Source organism: Aethalodelphis obliquidens, unplaced genomic scaffold, assembly GCF_003676395.1.
Source record: "Aethalodelphis obliquidens isolate GAN/ISIS:26980383/991018 unplaced genomic scaffold, ASM367639v1 scaffold10, whole genome shotgun sequence".
In the NCBI taxonomy this organism is placed as follows: Eukaryota; Metazoa; Chordata; class Mammalia; order Artiodactyla; family Delphinidae; genus Aethalodelphis; species Aethalodelphis obliquidens.
The window spans coordinates 32,142,212-32,148,898 of record NW_020837954.1 but is presented as its reverse complement, the minus strand read 5'-3'; the positions used below and the strand labels follow the sequence as shown (position 1 = coordinate 32,148,898).

Here is a 6,687-nt window from a genome sequence, read left to right as displayed (position 1 = left end):
GGGGTTGTTATCGAAATATAAACTTGGCTTGTTATGGGAACTGTCAGATCAGTGTGGCCTGTCATAGAGATTAAGTGGGGGAGAGTGACCGGAAGTGAAATCAGAGAGGTGGAAGTGGGATCAGACCTCGTAGTGGTTTGGATTTTAATCTGATTTTAAATGGAAAGCCATTTTTCCCCCCCTTTCCCCTGGAAAGCCATTTTTAACTGCTAAACACTTAAGTGTGTATTTCCCCAAAATCAAGAACATCATTTTACATATCCACAGGAAAACTATGAAAATTAGAAAATTAACAATACTTTTTTCTGATCTGCAGACTTCATTTAGATTTTGGCAAATCTCTCAGTAATGCCCTTCATAGCAAAAGAAAATCCAAGATCACACATTGCATTCAGTTGTCATGTCTCTAGTCTCCTTTAATCTGGAAAATTGTTTCTTAATATTTCTTTAGGTTTCATGGCATTAACACTTGAAGAATACAAAACATTTACTTTGTAGAATATTCTGCAGTTTAGGTTTGTGTGACTTTTTTCATGATTAGATTTGGGTGATGCATTCTTTGTCAGGAATGCCACAAAAGTAACCTTGTATTCATATTAGAATCTTATATTAGGAGGCACATGATGTCAGTTTGTTCCACTACAGATGATGTTAACTTTGATCACTTAAGATTTCTCCACTATAGTTTCAATTTTGCCCTTTGTAATTAATAAATATCTTGTGAAGAAACACCTTGAAACTATGTAAATATCCTGCAACTCCTTCACCTTTCACCCACTAATTATAGTATCCCATGATTCATATTTGAATCAATTATTATGATGATGGTTGCCAAATGGTGATTTTCTAATTCCGTCATTCCTTCCACAGTTAATGATTGGCTTTCTACCATGAGGTCATCAGCAGTTTTTTAAGCAGAATGATATGATCTAATTTATTTATTAAATGATCTCTCTTGCTTCTGTGTGAAGAATGATAAATACAGGGAAGAACAGAAGCACAGAGACTAGTTGGAAAGCTATTGCAGTCCGGTGGGCAAGTAGTAATGGAGAATGAGCAGAGTGGCGGCAGTGGGGGTGGAAATACGTGGATGGATTTTAGAAGTGTAGGGCTTGCTGAAAAATTAGATGTAGAAAGTGAGAGAGAAAGAGGAAATTCAATTGCTAATTTCTGCTAATGAACCATTATAATTAAAGGTTAGTTTTTATTCTTGAACAAATGGATAAAGAAAGGATTTGGATATACTTGGAAGACTAGCCATTTAATTTGCCTAACCCTCACTGAAATATTCTAGTTGCAATTTTTTCATGAAGGGTCCTGAGTTCGTCCAGGGTAGGCCAAGAAAGTGCTGAAGAAAGCTGAAGAGTATAGTCCTAGGAGGGTTCACCTTGAAGGTAAACTACAAGTACTCCAAACTTGTTTAGGGATCCAGTTAAACTCTTAATTAACTTTCCTGCTTGTGTGTGATAAACACAATTTGAGTGTCTAATGCCTACTGTGTATTGATTAATAATTATGAATTTGGAACTGTTTCTGAACTCGATGAACTGCCTATTTGGGGGCTGGATTGTTGATATATCTCGTATCTTGGAAGAATACACTGAATTGTGGTCTAAGTTTCGTGATTGTTTGCCTGATTCATTAGAAGACTTAAAAGGTGTGAGTATGGATGTGTTTGTTTTAATTACTTTAGAAGTAGTGCATATAAAATCGGGATGTAATCTACATGTCTTTCTTAGAGGGTGATAAGGTATTTTTGCTTATCAGAGTCTGGTTTATACTTCCATCTATTAGAATACATAACACAGTGCTTCGCACATGATAGGTACTTAATAAATGTGTTGAAAATGCAAATAAATACAAATTCACTTCCCAGTTACATTCTGCCAAGTTATAAAATTGTCAAAATAAGCCAGAATTTGCAACTGCAGGAAAAAATTGTTGGTGAATAATTGCATTAATATTTCAAGCTTGGAAATTTTAAATATTCTACTTAAATCCTAGGTGCACTTTGAGGAATCTAAACATATTTTATGCCATACCTTATTATTATGTGTTAATTAAGCAGCTCGGAAATGTGATGTGCAATGTGTTTAACTTCTAAATACTGTGTTTTAGGGTTTCAGGGATAGTAACCTAAGGATTCTGTTACTCCCAGGTTTACAATTAGGCTTTAGCTTGCTGTTCTGAGCAGTAGGATAGACACCACTCCCATCACAGAAATCTGCAGAGTTCCTTATCTAGAGAACTTCACTAGTATCTCAGAATATATATATTTCCATAGAAGATTATTCCATTGTCTCAGCTTGTCATAATTTGGTCAGAATCAGTTCTTCTCCTTTTCTTCTAGAAGTAACTTTCTTTGCCAGAAGACTCACAGTCTCTACAATCCTTTCCTCTCAGCTTGTCTCTTGAGATGGATGGTAATGACAACCTCTCAGGGTCCTATCTTTCAATTGTCAGGCAGTTATCGGAAAGAGGGCTTATTTTAACTGAACCAGTATCCCCTTCCTCAATTTAACTTTCCTTGACTAGATCCTATTAAAGGAAAATAGCTAAGCTCCATTTTTCTTCCGTGTGTAACTAACTTCATTAAAAACTTTGTTTTTTAATGCCGCGCCCAAAATTGTAGGAATCCATTATGCCATTTGATAGAAAGTGAACAGTCTTGATACGCGTTTATGTAAAGAAAATAACGTATTGGGCAGTAAATATTTTAAAACACTTCAGAAAAAGAGATTCAGTGATTCTGTAATGAGAAACGCGTGTTTTCAGAGCCTTTGGGATACACACGCACTAAAAAATATTAAATCTAAATACAATTAAAGAACTGTTTCAAAGAATTTAAGAAACAAATTTGGAGGTTATAGTATGACAAATTTTTTAATGTAAATAAAGAATTATAGGAAAACAAAAATCAAATGTAATTGAATCCTTCAAGAGAAGAAAAAAGAAAGGTGGCATCTAAGTGCCCGGCTAGCTCAGTCGGTAGAGCATGGGACTCTTAATCCCAGGGTCGTGGGTTCGAGCCCCACGTTGGGCGCAGGACATCTTTTGTTATAGCACTTAATTTCCCTTGAATATTTTGAGGTCTCTCCACAGCACTGTAATTAAGAACGGTTTTGTTTGTTTTTTAAACCGTATTAATTTACGTACTGTCAATATTAACCAGATCTTCGGAAAAAAGACTAGTTTGCAAACGAAACAGTTCTCAAACTGCGCTTGCGCACTTAAAAGCGCAAGTTTTTCTTCCTCTCCCGGATCCCTCGCCTACTTCCTCCGTAAAGCACAGAAGAAACTGAAAAGCCCAGTTTAAAGTTGAAATTGATTTTCTGTGTTACTGTGCATACCTGCATTATTGCTGATAGAGGGCAGTGTTTTATTCTATCGGACCAAAATTATGAGCCTCAATATTGGCAGCTTTTCTAAAACAAGCGATCCTATGTAAAAGCAGTTAGAGAGTCGGAGGACTTCGAAGAAAGTCCTTTCTTGTTTATTTTACTTTTTTTCTTCTCAATATAGGGCTTGTCCTGGGGTGGAGGTGGGGGAATGTCTTGTGGAGAAATACACAGTGAGAAATGTTTCCTTCTATTGTGAGATCTAGACAACTAGGGCACAATCAGGTTTTTTCCCATTGTTCGTGGGACTGTATTTGGAATCTAACCATACAGTTGGATAGGTATTAGGGAAATTAATATTCCGGTAGAGGGGAGGCTCTTTGAAACAGAAGCACAAAAGAACTGAGACGTGAAATTTCGAATAGGCAATTAGATATTGTGGGAGGCAGGACTTCCGCCTTTTTCGCCTCTTCACTGAGAACTTTGAAGTAATCAGGAAGAGAATGTCCACACCACAGCCAGGCACGTTCCAGGATCTCACTCACCCGACCCTGCAGGTGAACGACGCTTGCTCCTACCTGAAGCACTAGTTCCTGTACTCGGCGTGTTACCCACTAGCTTTTCTCCTGCTAAACGACCCATTTGTCTCTCTCGGTTTTTCCCTTCAACGTACAAACATGCTGTTAATTCTCTATCTTAAAAGAAAACGAAAACTTTGACCTAGTTTCCCTGCAGGCTACCGTTCTACAGTATTTCTCTGTTCCTCTTTGGGGTAAGTTACCCCACAGTCGCCTAAGGTCACATTCCTCTCCTCCCATCTCTTAAACCTGACAATGCCCTTCAGCCAAAAAAAAAAAAAAAAAAAAAAATCCCTTGCAGCGAGGGAGACCTGTGGGGTGTCTCAGTAAGAGGGAGTTACAAAGAACCTATTATAGGATTGGGGCTATAGTTGTGGAATTTTGCGGAGGGTCTAAGGAAGTGAGGGTTCCTTTTGGATTGGGTGTTCTCAGAAAGCAAGGGCAATTCTATCATCTAAATAAATCTTACCTATAGGGAAAACAGACTAAAGGAGGGATAAAGCTGAAACTGGTAAAGTCACTCATTTAGCAGGAGAGGATGATGTTTGGTGTTTTGAGTTGGACAGGGACCAACTTGTCTAAAGTGAATGGTTCTGTGAGATGCCAATTCCAAGTCCAGGCCTCCCCACTTGTGACAAACCCACTATAAATCAGGGGTTCTCACAATCTCTCCTGAGGTTTGTTAATTTCCTAGAATGGCTCACAGAACTCCGGAAAACAGTTTACTTATTCCTGGTTTATTATAAAGGATACAACTCAGGAGCAGCCAAATGGGAGAGATGCAGAGGGCAAGGTATGGGGAAGGAGCATGGAACTCCCACGTCCTCTCCTTGGCATGGCACTCTCCCAGCCCCTGAATATGTTTGCCATCCTGGAAGCTCTGTGAACCCTGTATTTTAGGGATTTTTATGGAGGCTTCATCACACAGGCATGATCAGTTATTGATCAGTTTCCAAGTTCTGTTTCTAATCATGACTTAGACTTTCTGGCGACCAGACCTCATCCAGAAATCATCCAGGAGCCCTCCAAGAGTTGCCTCATTAGAACAAGACACTCCTATTACTCAGGAAATTCCAAGGGATTTAGAAGCTCTGTGTAAGATGCTCCTAACACCCCCATCACGCAGGAATTGACAAGGATTTTAGGAGCTCTGTGTCAGAAACTAGGGGCAGACACCAAATATATATTTCTTATTATGTCACACTTGCCTAATTTGTCTTTGAGTTGCTATAAGCCCAACCACAATCACCCTAATTGGCAACTACCCCACCATCCACTTTATCCTACACTATTTTTTCTATAGAAGGTATCATCTTCTTTTATTATTACCTCTCTTCACTTTCACCCACACCCTTGGAATGTTGGTCCACAAAGGCATGATCTTTATCTTCGCTCACGAATGTATCTCAAGCACCTAAATTAGTATCTGGCAGATGTTCAGTAAGTATGCGTTGAATTAGTGAATTAAGAAGGGTGTATTAGTTTCCTAGGGCTGCCATAAACAAAGTACCCCAAACTGAGTTACTTAAAAGAAATGTATTGTCTCACAATTCTGGAGGCTAGAAGCTTGAAATCAAGGTGTAGGCAGAGTCATGCTCTCAAAGGCTGTCTTGAAGAATCTGTTCTTTGCTTCTTTCTGTTAGCTTTCTGCTGTCATCAGCTACCCTTGGTGTTCCTTGGTTTGCAGGTGCCTAACTCCAATCTCTGCCTCTGCTGTTACATCCTTTCTCCTTGTGTTTCTGTCTCACATGGCATTTTCCTTTTTGTATGAGGACACCAGTCACAGTGCCTGATTAGGACTCACCCTAATAACCCCATCTTAATTTGATTACATCTGCAAAGACTTTACTTCCAAGTAAGGCCACATTCATAGGTGTTAGGAGTTCGGACTTCAACATCTCTCTCTGGGGCATACAACTCAACCCTTAAAAGAGGGCTCCATTCCTTAACCTCAGCCACTGGGTGTCTGCCGCTTTATAGCTTTCTATAAAGCTATATTTCAGCTTATATTTTGTATTATTCAATAATGAAAATCTTCTAATAAATAATCCAAATTCTACAAAAGACAATTTTATGTTTACTACAAGAGATAATGTTAGTAAAATACTGAATCCTTAAGACTGACAATGAGTACACCTATTCCTGGCCATCCCACTGGTGGGTTTCAAAGTTAAGAAATGGAGCTTTGTTCTTATGGAACTTATATTCCAGAAAGGAAGATAAAACCTGTATAGAAACAAATACAAGGTGAAATTGTAAGTGCCTCAGTTACAGATAATGTGCTTATGAGAGAGATCACTACCTTGGGGGAAAGGGTGCTGTGGAAAGCAGTAAGTCCCAGAGGGCAGAGGGGTCTCACTTTAGGAATGAATATATTGGGAAACTGGATGGTAAAACTGAATTTTCATAGTTTTATTCACTGGTTTAATATGGCTTTCAAGTTCTTTGTGATTTAATCCTAAATTATAATTTGCAATGCTTCATCTCAATGCTTTATTTTGTGTCGAGAATTCAGTTCACATAGCCTGGAGTAACCCCCAGTTATTGAAATTCTCCTCATCCTTCAGGAACAAGGTCAAAAGCCTCCTCTATGAAGGCTTCCTTGGCTCCCTGGTTAGAAATAACTACATCAGCAATAAGCAATTGATCCCTTTATGGCACACACCACACTGTTTATCATCACCTGTGTACACATCCACTTCTGCTAACCTGCAACCCCTCTAAGGGCAAAGGTCCATGTCTTCCTGTTGCAGCAGTTATAGAATCTAAAA

General features: G+C 38.7%; 1 non-coding gene across 1 annotated transcript; it reads left to right on the top strand.

Moving 5' to 3' along the window:
• The first annotated feature begins 2,970 nt into the window (after positions 1-2,970).
• On the top strand, positions 2,971-3,043 carry TRNAK-CUU (transfer RNA lysine (anticodon CUU)). The gene has a single exon. It is a non-coding gene; the product is annotated as a tRNA-Lys (tRNA).
• Positions 3,044-6,687: the final 3,644 nt, after the last annotated feature.